This window comes from Phragmites australis, chromosome 17 (assembly GCF_958298935.1).
Source record: "Phragmites australis chromosome 17, lpPhrAust1.1, whole genome shotgun sequence".
Classification (NCBI taxonomy): domain Eukaryota; kingdom Viridiplantae; phylum Streptophyta; class Magnoliopsida; order Poales; family Poaceae; genus Phragmites; species Phragmites australis.
Window position 1 is genome coordinate 16,471,368 of NC_084937.1, and position 14,636 is coordinate 16,486,003.

General features: G+C 45.6%; 1 pseudogene; it reads left to right on the forward strand.

Moving 5' to 3' along the window:
* LOC133896918 (probable histone acetyltransferase type B catalytic subunit) overlaps nucleotides 1-3,391 on the forward strand; it is a 98,316-nt pseudogene extending 94,925 nt beyond the window's left edge.
* Nucleotides 3,392-14,636: the final 11,245 nt, after the last annotated feature.

Sequence of the window (14,636 nt, forward strand, 5' to 3'; positions counted from 1 at the left end):
AATGGTACCATTGAGCCAAAGTGAAAGAACTAATAGAAAGAGATAACAATGCAAAATATTTCTATCTTGTGGCAAATGGAAAATACAAGAAATAACGAATATATAAGCTAGAGCAAGAGGAGGGTAACAATGCAAAATATTTTGACCTTGTGGCAAATGGAAAATACAGGAAACAACGAATATATAAGCTAGAGCAAGAGGAGGGTACCATAATAGGAGACAATGAGCTCAAGAAATACATTACTAAATACTACAATGGACTCTTTGGTCAACTGGTAGAAAATCACTTCTCAATGGTTGAATCCCTCATGGATGATGTACCTCAAGTGAGTGAACAAGAAAATGCCTTATTGACTGCACCTTTTGAGGAGGATGAGGTTAGGCATGCAATCTTCCAAATGGCTTTCAATAGAATTTTATTAAGTCTTCTAGGAGGCCATAAAGGTAGATATGATGGCCATGTTCCATGTGTTCCACTAAGGTTCATTACCACTTTTTAGTCTTAATTTTGGGGTCATTACTCTTGTACCAAAGGTATATAGTGCCTCAAAAATACAAGAATATCAGCCAATATGCCTACTAAATATCAGCTTTAAAATATTCACCAAAGATGCTACTAATAGAATTGGAATAGTAGCTGAAAATGTGGCATGCCCTACACAATAGCATTCATGCTTGGTCGCAATATAATGAAACGTGTTATAATCCTTAATGAGACTGTTCATGAACTACATAAGAAAAATCTAAATGTGGTAATCTTGAATATTGATTTTGAGAAGGACTATGATAAAGTAAGATGACGCTTCCTACAACACTCTTTGAAGATGAAAGGATTCTCATAACAGTGGTGCAAATGGATGCATAATTTTGTATCCGGAGGCAGTGTGGGAATTAAAATGAATGACGATATTGGCCCATATTTTCAAATGCATAAAGGATTACGACAGCGAGATCGACTGCCCCCCCCCCCCCATCCTCTGCAACATAGTGGCTGATATGCTAGCTATATTAATTGCAAGAGCTAAAGAGGATGGTCAAAATTTGGGAATTGTACCACATTTGGTGGGCGAAGGCCTATGCATTTTGCAATATGCAGACAACACCATCATCTTCATGAATCATGACTTGGATCGGGCAAAAAATATGAAGCTCCTATTATGTGTCTTTGAACAACTCTTTGGATTTAAGATCAACTTTCACAAGAGTAAAATCTTCTGCTATGGGAAAACAAAGATGTTTAAAGACCAATACACACAACTTTTTGTTTGTGAAGGTGGCTCATACCCATTTAGTTATCTAGCATCCCCATGCATCATTGCAAACTATGAAATAGCGACCGGAAGAAAGTTAAAGAATAGTTTGAGAAGAGATCGAACAATTGGAAAGGTAAACGAATGTCACTAGGGGGTAGATTAATTTTGATCAACTCCGTTATGAATAGCTTACTGATGTTGATGATGTCATTCTTCGAAATGCCTAGAGGAGTGATCAAAAGACTGCATCAAATAAGATCTATGTTCTATTGGCAGTATGATGAACAAAGGCGGAAATATAGACTTACAAAGTAGAAAACTATGTGCTAACCCCAAAGACCAAGGGGGCTTAGGGATTGATCTCTCAACCCAAAATATATGCCTTCTGGGCAAATGGCTTTTTAAGCTACTTAATGAGGACTGAGTCTGACAAAAGCTATTAACTAACAGATACCTTGGGAGTAAAGGGCCTTGATACAAGTGCACATTTCTGGTTAGGACTAATGAATGTCAAACAAGAAAATGGGGTACATTCCAAATACAGAATGTCACCCAGATAAGATTTTGGACATACAATTGGATAAATGGTGCTCCACTTAGCAAACAGTACCATCACTATTTCACATTGTGAGATAAAAAATGCAACTGTGGCACAAGTTATGAACATTATACCCCTTCATGTATCTTTTTGCCGACCGATTATAGGAGATAGACTGGTTGCATGGCATAGCCTAGTGACCAAGTAAATATACATCTATCTCAAGAGCGAGATGCCTTCAAATGGAACCTACGACTGAACGGACAATTCTTGATCCGATCTATGTACCAACATATGATGAACAAAGGAATTTCCTTCCATAGAAAATTCATATGGCATCTAAAACTCCCATTGAAGATAAAGATCTTTCTTTGGTATTTATAGAGAGGGATTATCCTAACTAAAGATAACTTATTAGTCAAACACAATTATAACGGGAATATCAAATGCTTCTTCTGTAATAAAAACAAAAATATACAACACTTGTTCTTTGATTGCCAGTTTGCTAAACCAGTTTGGTGTATTATGAAGATAGCTCTCGATATAAGTACACCTACAAATATTACCAACATGATGGTTGATTCGCTTAGGGATATGGGGCGAAAAAGAAGAATCAAATCTTTGTAGGTATAGCAGCTTTATGTTGGGTGATATAGCTATACTGTAATGAACTAATGATATCACTTTTGGAAAAAAAAACAATCATATTTTTTTGCAGGCACTATTTAGAGGGACACTCTGCCTGCGACATTGGAGTTTGCTACCGACCCAGGAGGAGAGGGAATGTGTGCACAAAGCATGCCAAAAATTGGGCGTCGTGGCAATGGTGATATTTGCTAAGAAAGATGGCGATTTAATTCCAGAATTTACGATGGATGATATCTCCACTCTCATGTCATATACTTTATTTTCCTGCTTGTATTTTCAAAAACAATTGTAACAATGCACTAGGTTGTGTGCACCGTACGGTTCAAAGGCCGAAAACTGGTTTTCCATTATCTAAAGAAATATGATTTAACCATAGAAGACCCTTCTGATTACCTGCAGTACATACGGACATAAGGTCGTCGATAACTGCCTTCGCCTCCTCACGTTTGAACCAGTCAAGCACGTTCTCGGTGCTATGGTCTCGTCTCCGAAGGAGACCAACGTGTCTAAAAGAACTCGCAGCTTGAGGATGGTTCCACCAGCTGACCTGGCCGAGATTGTCCGGCAGAAGCTGATCAACAAGAAACAGTTCCTGCGGTGCTGGGAAATTCTGATTTATTTAAACCTTGATTTTGAGGACCATAAGAGCTTGGACAACTTCAGGGCCTGCATATATGACCGCATCAATGGTGAAATACTCGGCGGTGCCACTGGAACCAATGGGAAGCGTCTCGTGCAGATGCCAATAAGTAGTTTCCACTAGGAGGCATGCTTTGCTGTGGTCTGGACGCAGGAGGGTGGGGACGCAGATGACCAGACAGTTGAGCCAGAAGATCTCATGACCCAGGAGCAGCAGTTGAATGAACTCGTGGACAGCCAAATGGAGGAGATCGTCGAGGTCGCGAAGAATGTTACCTCACGTGGCAATGACAAGCTGACAAGGGTTGTCTGACAGAGCTGACAGATTTGGGTGATCCCACCTTCATATCATGCTAACATGGAAATGCTGTGGAAGGCTGGAAGCTCGCCTGGTGAGATGAGATCTCTTTATAGCTCGACTTCAGGGTAGAAAGTGAAAAGTTATTTATTACACTGTCAGAGTGGTAGAACAAACGCCAACCTAGGCACTGAGTAGATTTTGTCATGGCGGATTATTATGTACCCCAATTCTGGAACATATGATGGAAATGTTGCGTTCAACTTGCTTAGCAACCATGCCAAATCTTGAAATCACTACTACCTTCATTCCATAATATAGGGCGTGCAGTTTTTTTCACGGAGACCAAGGCTATGGTGAGTGGGAGATTTTATTCCTTATTTACCCCTAATTAAACGGAGATTAATTTAACCGGTGCGCTTTGGATGAAGAGCTGCATCGCCTTGCTCCAGTCCCGTGCTCGCGCTTCCCTCCATCCCACGCCCGCGCATCGCTGCAGCCCCATGCCGCTTTTCTGCTTGCCCCGTGCCCGCGTTTCTTTCCAACCCTGTGCAAGCGTTTTGCGCGTTTCGCTGTAGGCCCGCTCCAGCGCTTTTCTGCTGCCTGGCGCCCGCGTTTCTTTCCAGCCCTAAGCCCGCATTTTGCTGCAGCAACGCACCCGCACATTGCTCCAGCTGCACGCCCGTGCTTTGCTCCTCAGCTCCATCGTTTTGCTCGTAAGCTTAGTCGCTGCCTGCATGGCCCATGCATGGCCATTTGCTGTGAAGTTTAGAGCCCACTATCTTCCTCACCAATCATAAATGGCTAGTTGCAATGAATCAATCGAAAACTTGGCAGATTGAGTGAGATATGGAGGGAAGGAAAATTTGGAAGATTCATTGAAATTTCAGAAACTAGCTACTCCCTCTCTGCTCTTCTCTCTTCATATAAATACCATAGCTGTAGATGGCCAAAATCAATGGCGCCTAGGTTAGACCTTAATTCTCCTACTATCACTACCGGAGACAGCTTCTTTGCCGAGTGCCTCAGGCACTCGGCAAAGGACGATATACACTCGGCAAAGGCTTTGCCGAGTGCTACACTCGGCAAAGGGCGCTCGGTAAACAGTTTGTCGGCAAAGACCTCTTTGCCGAGTGCACTTTATCGGGCACTTGGCAAAGGCTTTGCCGAGTGCTAATCTGACACTCGGCAAAGGTCTCCGCTTTGCCGAGCGCCAGTGAATCAAACACTCGGCAAAGGTGGCGTCTGTGCCGAGTGCCACCGGGAGGACACTCGGCAAATAGGCCATCTTTGCCGAGTGCCTGGACCGTGGCTCTCGGCAAATCTGTGATGTTTGCCGACTGCAATGGCCTTTGCACTCGGCAAAGTGACTGAAAACAGCCTTTTTTATTTTTTTTTGACATCCCATCCAAACAAACAGATATATATATAACAAACATCACCGACATCACATATATATCATCAACAGCACATATATATCACCAACACCACATATATATCACAAACGTCACATGTCTCACAATATATCACAAATAAGTTCACAAGTAATCCAAGTGCTCCATCATCTACAACCATAATTGCAAATAGAAGTACCATTAACAACCACAAGTATCATCACCAAGATGGTCAATGAAACTGATTTGGTGAATGATTCGCTGAAGCATGAGGATCGTTCGATGCCGCCGATTGATTCTGCACAAAGGAGAAGAGATTGCATGTGTGAGACAAGATAAATATATACCATACATGAATAAAACTTTCATACTCCACTAGGTTTGACCGTAAGCATGAACATACAAACTAAAACATTTATACTCACAGGAGTAGAATAGTGAGGAGGTGGAGGTGGAGCGAATAGCGAAGGTGGCGGAGCTACACCCGTAGCGGCGCCAATACTTTGCATGTACTGAAGAATCTCCACCATCCTCCGCTGCTCGGCCTCCATCGTCACCTGCATTTGCTCCCGTATCCTCCTCTCTTGTTCCAGCTGGGCCTACAATATATTCACCCTAATGTTACAATAATGCAAAGGAAAGGTATGAAAAAACCAATGAACGACGAATAAACCAGGAATAACCTCGAGTGCCTCCACCCGGTGGTGTGAAGTGTCCTTCCGAGGTCGTATGGCCGGGCTCGTGCTCGTGCTGCTTGCTCGAATCTGGGAGAGACTGGGAGTAGCGGCCGAGTCGATTGCGCCGTCGCCAATCCAGTATCGCCCATGCTTCTTGCCTCCTCCCACCCTCATGACGACTTCTCCATCAAGGTCCTTGGTGCTCGGATCGTACTCTGGCCCATGGACCTCCCTTGCCATCGATGTGTACTCACTAAGGCGGTTGTGGACGGTCGCATTGCTGTACGCCTCGGGCCCGTCCTCCGGGTTGTAGTCGACGTCGGACGTCGCCTTGCCCTTGTGGGCCATAGCAAATGCCTTGAAGATGGAGCAAGGCTGGCCACCATGTGACGCCGACTGCGAGAAAAACAGCAAGATGATTAGAAATCATGCAGAATTGAGCATTAGAATAAATAAATGAATTCGTGTACCCATGTTTGTGCGTATCCGCTGAGGTTGCGGCTGCCTTGATGGTGTGCTACACCTGGCATCATCAAACGCCGCTCCCGGCACAAGTTGTGCGTCTCCTCCCACTCGCGTGAGCACCACTTGTCCACCATCTGTTCCCAGCACTGGGGATGCGCGGTGCACCAATAAGGAATCATCTACAGGCCATCAAGTATATGACATATCAGAAGATGAAATTAAGCCTACTTAATCTCAAAAGGAATCAGTATTAATGTTCTGTATTTACCTGCAGGTACTGGTCCCGGGTCAGCATCATGGTTCTTGCGTCCCTTTTGGTGACCTTCGTTCCAACGACGGTCCCGTGGTAAGTTACGACGGCCTGGATGCGCGCCTCGTAATGCATGTCCACGACGAGTTTTTTGCAGCATTTGGTAGCCACCGCATCCGCCCTGGCCTCATGTCCGTCCTGGCATCTAAAGAAATCCTGCATACAAACACGATGTATCCATTCATTATTTCAAGAATGTCCAATAAATACGATGTATTGAGCAATGTAGTGCGAGGAAGACTTACATCAATGTTGTGTGGAAGGAGAAGGTCATCAAAATAGGGGAGACGAGTCAAGCCCGACTTATGAGTCCACATATGTTGCTCACCATATCCCACAAAACCACCTTCTGGATTGACCTCGAGACCATCTATCTGTTCACGAACCGTGGCACCAGTCATTATCGGTGGTGCAGGGTCTGTCACTACGACACCTTTCGTAAAGTTCTTGATGTCTCGTCTGAATGCATGGTCAAGAGGGAGGAATTGCCGATGTTTGTCGAACGATGAATACTTGCCACCCTTCTGCAACCAAATGAACCTCAGACCTTCCTTGCATACTGGGCATGGGAACTTCCCGTGAACACACCAGGCGCAGAATATCCCATACGCCAGGAAGTCATGCAGGGAGTAGTGGTACCAAACATGCATTTTGAAGTTTTTCTTTGTAGCTCGGTCGTATGTCCATACCCCTTCCTCCCAAGCACGGACCAATTCATCAATCACAGGCTCCATGAACACACCCATATTATTCCCCGGGTGTCCAGGAATTATCAACGACAAGAATACGTTCTGTCGTTGAAAGCATATGCCGGGGGGGAGATTGAGGGGGATAACGAACACGGGCCAACATGTGTATGGGGCAGCCATCATTCCATAAGGATTGAACCCATCTGTTGCCAGCGCAACACGTACATTACGAGCCTCTTTAGCTTTCTCATGATGAATGCCATCAAAGTGGGTCCATGCTTCACCATCGGATGCATGTACCATCCTGTCAGGATTGTATCGTTTGCCATTTTTGTGCCATGTCATCTGTTTCGCGGATTCCTCGGTCATGTATAGCCGTTGGATCCTCGGTATGAACGGAAGGTGCCGTAGGATTGTCACGGGAATGTCAAGCTGCCTCTTCTGGCCATCACCAGAATCTACCTCCAGGAACCTAGATGATTTACACTTTGGACAGTACTTTGCTTCCACGTATTCTTTCCTAAATAGGACGCACCCCTTCGGGCAAGCATGTATCTGCTCATACGGCATCTTAAGTGCACGAAGGAGTTTCTGTGACTCGTGCATGCTCTTTGGCAGAAGGTGACCCTCCGGAAGCAGGCTGCCAATAACTGTCAACATACCATCGAAGGCGTCTCGACTCAGGCTATACTGGGACTTTAACGCCATTATGCGTCCAATGGCATCCAGTTGAGAAACCTTTGTCTGGCCGTGAAGGGGTTTTTGTGCCGCGGCAAACATGTCGTAGAACGCCTTTGCGGTTGCCTCTGGCTCCTCCTCCGTACGTCCTTCAGCGAACTGTGCCTCGTGATAGTCATTTAACATGTTTGCTACCCCGGCATCAGCATCATAATCCTCGACGCGTGGTCTCACCACCTCCTCTCTCATACGATCGGCTTCACCATGGTAGACCCACCGGGTATAGTCTGCCGTAAATCCATTCTTCCAAAGATGTTCCCCCATGACCTTCTTCGTTTGTATTTTCCTGTTTGCACATTTGCTGCAGGGACAGCAAATTTTACTCGCTCCTTTAGCAGCCACGCCAAATGCCCGTTCCAAGAAAGCATCGGTCTTGTCGATCCATTCATTGGTGACCTGACCCTGACTTGCGCGGCCCGTGTACATCCACTCACGGTCCTCCATCCTCTAACATATATAGCGGCGAGTAATATAAACATCAATTGCATCTACATGACGTTCCTACTATCTAATAGGTGAGGATAGGTCCTAATCCCACGCGAGGATCCGTAGATGAGGTTAGTTTCCATGCTCTACTCCTATTCGAGACAGAATTTCGGCAGCACCTCCCCGCTGTTCTCCAAATACACGTCCTGCTAGGGAGAGTGTGTATCCGGAGAACAACAGGGAGATGATGCCGAAACTCTGTCTCGGATCGGAGCAGACCATGGAAACTAACCCCACCTACGCATCCGCGGGCTGTCCAAAAAACGTGGACAATTCGAAACAGATACGGTTTTAGATATGGAAATATCTGCATATTTCCAACCGTATCTCTTTCGAACGGGAGACGCCTAACTGGGTTACGTGATCTACGACCATGATACGGAAAGAGGGGTTATACCTAGGGTGGCGGTGGAGTCAGGCTAGCGGGGCCGTGGCGGGTCGGTGCAGTAGCGAGGCGACGCGGTGCAGGCAGACCCGCAGCGGCAAGGAAGGCGATCGGGGTCGCCGAGGTACTCCGGCGCCGCTCCGACTGGCTCTTCTCTGCAAAAACAGAAACATAAAACTGTCAATACAAAATTTCGGCAGCACCTCCCCTGCACGGTGAGGTTTCCAAAACCTGCAAGAAAACCAACGGCACGATGGCCGACATGCACATATATATGAACGGCACAATGGCCGACATGCACAAGATTATATCCAACCACATATATATAACAATGTCACAACCACTCCTACGACTACTTAGACTACCACCGCTGCTACTCTACCACTACTACTACCGCAACTACTAGTAATACTACGACGACGACGACGGTATGACATACCTAGTTGGCGTCGTAGGGCGGCGGTGGTGAAGGGGCCAGGGCGCCGGTGGACAAGGCGACGGCTGGGGAAGCGTCGGGGACGTGGCAACGGCGGCCGGGGCGCCTCCTCCTCCTCCTCCTTCTTCTTCCTCCTTCCTCATTCTTCCTCCTCCTCCTTCTCTTCCTCCTTCCTCCTCTCCTCCTCCTCCTCTCTTTCTCCTCCTCCTCCGGTGGCGCGGCGCTGGGGGCGGCGCGAGCGCGGGAGTGGGCGGTGGCGGCGCTGGCGCGGGCGCCGCGGGCGCGGGCGGCGCTGGCGCGGGGGCGGCGCTGGCGCGGGCGCGGGCGCGGGCGGTGGCGGCGCTGGCGCTGGCGCGGGCGGGGGCGGGTGCGTGTGTGCGGTGTGTGTGGGCCAGCTGGGCCGGGGGTTAAATCCCCCCTTTGCCGAGTGCCCCCGATCTGGCACTCGGCAAAGAGGGGTTTTTTTTAAAAAAATTTAAAATTCTTTGCCGAGTGCCAGACGTCCTGGCACTCGGCAAAGAGGTTACTTTGCCGAGTGTCATGTTTTGACACTCGGCAAACCCTATTTTTTTTCACTTTTGACCTCTAAACTTTTTCTGCAGTCCTCATACAATACCTGGTACTCCATGTTCCAATGTGGCACATTTCTCGGACTTTTTCTATATTTCTTTAATTTATTTCAATTAATTGAATTTTCTTGGATAATTCAAATTATAACTGCTAGTCATTCGAATAATAAAAAAAAATGAATGGAAAAATGATATTCATGTTATTTAGTATAATGTGAGGCCGTATCCAGGAACAGACCACAAATTTCGAACATCTTGTTCACGAAACATGACCACGAACTTGCGGTAAACTTCTTCGGAGATTCTTCGATTTGCAAGCATCGTACGTGACAACTTGCGCAAAACCTTCTCAAATTTTTATCACAGCCTCCACATATGATATCATGACATCTTGACAAGTTTCATGATTTTCGGACTTCGTTTGCTTTTTATACAATTTAAAAACAACTCGACCGCAAGTTCGTGGTCATGTTTCGTGAACAAGATGTTCGAAATTGGTGGTATGTTCCTGGATACGGCCTCACATTATACTAAATAACATGAATATCATTTTTCCATTCATTGTTTTTCATTATTCGAATGACTAGCAGTTATAATTTGAATTATCCAAGAAAATTCAATTAATTGAAATAAATTAAAGAAATATAGAAAAAGTCCGAGAAATGTGCCACATTGGAACATGGAGTACCAGGTATTGTATGAGGACTACAGAAAAAGTTTGGAGGTTAAAAGTGAAAAAAATAGGGTTTGCCGAGTGTCAAAAAATGACACTCGGGAAAGGAGCCTCTTTGCCGAGTGCCAGATGTTTGCCGAGTTCTTTCTCTCTGGCACTCGGCAAATAGCCTCCACGAACTTGGAGCAGCAGGTATTGTATGAGGACTGCAGAAAAAGTTTGACCACCAGGTATTGTATGAAGACTGCAGAAAAAGTTTGGAGGTCAAAAGTGAAAAAAAAATAGGGTTTGCCGAGTGTCAAAAAATGACACTCGGGAAAGGAGCCTCTTTGCCGAGTGCCAGATGTTTGCCGAGTTCTTTCTCTTTGGCACTCGGCAAATAGCCTCTTTGCCGAGTGCCAGATGTTTGCCGAGTTCTTTCTCTCTGGCACTCGGCAAATAGCCTCTTTGCCGAGTGCCCGATAAAAAGCGCGCGGCAAAGTCTGGGACACTCGGCAAAGAAGCCGTCTCCGGTAGTGATGGTGTGCACAAAGATGGTGAAGAAAGTGGTGCCTCAGATGGTAGTGCTGTTGCCGGCGAGGAGAACATTGGCCATGCGCAAGGAGAGGAGGAAGGTCTAGTCACCGGCAACAATCACAATGGCCAAGGCACACCTACTGTAGGCTCAGCAGGATCAGGCTGGCCAGCCATTGGCACGAGCACTCCTGGCACTGGCCAGGCATGGTGACGCTCACACCATCTGTGGCTATAGTAGGCTCCGGCTCACTGGCCAAGGACACACCAAGCTCTGGCACGCCAGGCACGATCATGCCACACGTGGCCATGGCAGTCTCGGGCTCGCCAGCCATGGGCACGCCATGTGCGGGCTCGGGCTCATCAGCCCCGGCGCCAAGGACCACAGTGATGAGCACAACCACAAACATGGTGTGCATGATCATGTGCACAGAGACGGCAAAGGAGGTGGTGCCTTGGATGGTGGTGTTGTTGGTGGCTACAAGCACACCGACCATGGGCTAGGAGAAGAGGAGGGTTGAGACGACGGTGATGGTCACTGCGGCCACGGGCACGCCTGCCGTATGTTCAGAACACATTGTAATCGATGATGTCAAGTTTTATCATGCGGCAACTGCCGATGGTTTTGACATAAGGATGATTTGCCAACCGTCCAACTCTCCTGATCTCAATGTGTTAGACCTAGGTTTTTTTGCAGCTCTTTAAGCCATGTTTCAAAAGTCATGTCTGGGTAATGTTGAAGACATCGTCGCCAAGGTTGTCGAAACTTTTGACGAGTATCCTGTTGATAGGAGCAATCGTATTTTTCTCACTCACCAATCATGCATGAGAGATTTTACGTCAAAAAGGAGGGCAACACTACCATATTCCACACTTGAAGAAGCAATCACTAGAGAGGAATGACATTCTCCCCGTTAGTTTGCAGTGTGATCTAGAAATTGTAAACCAAGCGATTGAGTACCTCAATTAGAATGACATGTCCTAGTTTGTTTTTTTTAACTGTAATGGGATGACATCTATGGATTTCAGTTTTTGCCCACATACAACAACAACAACAACAACAACAAAACATTCTTAATTTGAACTTCACCATTCATCGAGAAAAAAAGTACTCAAATTCAACAAAACTTCACTTAGACAGGTTTTGTAGCAACAACGAAACAATCTTAATTTGAACTGCACTATTCATCAAAGGTGTTCGAGACATAACTATCGTCTGCTAGGGAGTCCGGGACCACATCCATGGATTCTGACATTGAATCATCAAGGTTGTCAACTTTGGCGTTGGCACTTTTTTCATGTCTAGCCAGCCATTCCATGTCGATACGCCAAGCACAAAGAGAAGCTACATCATGTGGGATTATCGTGCAATCAAATTGGTCAAAGCTGTAAATCCTCGTAGTCAACGTGTAGTCGTCGTGGCGGCACTGGCAACGAGAGTACCAGTTTTGTCTTCAACATTTTGGGTGGTCTGTAGGGAGCACGTGTAGCTCCATGTCTTCATCCTCATCACCGTCATCAAGTAGCAACGAGTTGTCATCGTCATCACTGCCGCCAAGCGCGCACACGCCCATGACATCGTTGTTGGTGCCACACTCAGAGTCATGTAGCTGTTGCATGTCGCCGTCGTCACCGCCGGTGAGTGTGCGCTCGTTCGGGGAGTGATCCAAGTCAAGACAAAGTGCTCGCTCCATCGAGCTATCACCGTTGTCATAGCCAGCGAACGCACCCTCCACATGGCTGTGTTCCTTGTCGAGACAAATCTCTCGCTCCATCGAGTTGTCGCCGTCATCGCTGTCGGCGAGCATGCACTCCGTGTGGCCATGTTCCTCGCCGCTGTAGGCGAACACATGCTCCACCTAGCCATGTTCCTCGTCGCTGCCGGCAAACACCCACTCCGCGTGGACGTGCTCCTCGACGAGACAAAGCCCTCACTCCATCGAGCTACCACTGTCGCCTCTGTCGTCAAGCGCGTGCTCCTCCTAGACATCTGGGACGAAGTAGACTCGGATGGCCTCACGAACCATATCTACACGAAGAATCACTAGCTAAATGCAGCAGTGCTTGTAGCTGCGACTCACTAATTGCAGCAGCTACTCACAAGGTGTCACTAGCTAAATGGCATGCATGCAGCCGCGACTTACTAAATTCAGCAGCTACTCGTCACCCACGCCCATGCATGTAGAGGGCACGGGCAGATCTAAGAGAATAGAATGTACCAGTCTTTGGCGCCCTGTATTGTGGAGCGGTAGAGAAAATTTTACACGCCCTATAATATGGAAAGGAGGTAGTACTACAAAAACTATTTTTTAAACACCAGGATGCCTTTCCATATGCGGCTCAAATAACAAATCGCCTGAGTAAGCTCCTGTGGTTTTGGGCCGCCGATGGAAACAAATTTCTATAGGTGGCCGCTTATGATAGTATGTGCAAATATGATGATTATCACAGACGGTTCCTTATGTGAACTGCATGTGTAAAATGTCATTTCAAGAGGTAGTTAAATATGATGATTACCACAGGCGGGCCACATAAGAAGCCGCATATGCAAAAAGGTATTTTCAGATGCGGTTCTTTGAACCGTCTCTGTTAATGGGGATGATTTTCAGAGGTGGTTCTTTATGCGTCTCTGGTAATAGGTTTCAACAATTCATAACTTTTTCATATGAAGTCGGATGAGGACAAACTTTATATGAAAATTGTAGCCCTTGACGAGATCTACAACTTTGTAGTTGAAAACCTTTTTATTTGAAGTCACTTATATATCCAAGAATCATATTAAGAGGAATCAAGCTATGACTGCCATAAGAATCAGAGGGTGAAATATCAACCCCCATTAATAGTTTGAGCTATATTCAAATGGGTGTTTCCATAACCTTGAACCTTAGGAGGAACATACTGAGAATGATCATGCACAAGCCTCAAAGGGGAAGCACTCTTGAGATAGGTTTTGCTCTCACTAGTAAAGATAGAAGTAGAAATAGCTCCCTTTCGAGCATCAATTTTGGTCTTCTTAGTAGTCCTCTCACTAAGATCAGATCCAGATGCAAGTTTTGCTTTGTCATTATCGGAGGAGACAAGAACACATTTACTTTGAGGTGGCTCATCCACATGAATTTCTCATATTCACATTGAGGGATGAATACCGCAGGTGAGTCACATAAGAAGATGCATGTGTCAAATGATTATTTGGATATCTAAATAACTTTAAATGAAAAGGTTTTCAACTATAAAGTTGTAGATCTCGTCGAGGATATAATTTTCATATAAAGTTTTTCCACACATCCGACTTCGTAGGAAAAAGTTATGAATTTTTGCAACCCATTACCACATGCAGATTACATAAGAAGCCGTATGTGTAAAAGACATTTTCGTATGAAAAAATTATGTGAACGGCATATGGTAATATGGATGATATCTAGAGGTGGTTCCTTATGTGATCTGTCTCTAGTAATAGGTCGTAAAAATTCATAATTTTTTTATATGAAGTTGGATAGGGATAAATTTTATATGAAAATTGTAGCCTTTGACGAGATCTACAACTTTGTAGTTGAAATTTTTTTCATTTAAAGTCATTTAGATATCTAAATAATTGTTTAAAGTTTTAGATAGAAGATATTAAAAGGATTATATATGCTATTAGTATCATTAGTACTTATGTGGTGAGATGGTAAGGAGGTTTTGCGCGAGTTAAGAGGTCCTGAGTTTGAGTGCCAAAACCCGCATGTGTGCGTATTTTCACGTGAAAAATTGCGTGACTTGCGACTTGTGACGTCGTGGCCGTGGGGGTGCCTGGTCAGGCAAAAAAAATCGTTTTTGGGCAAAAAATATCGATTCAGAGACCGATTATCATAGGCGGTTCGCTTATGTAACTGCATGTGTAAATGAGAATTATCATATATAGTTCTTTAAGTGAACCGTCTGT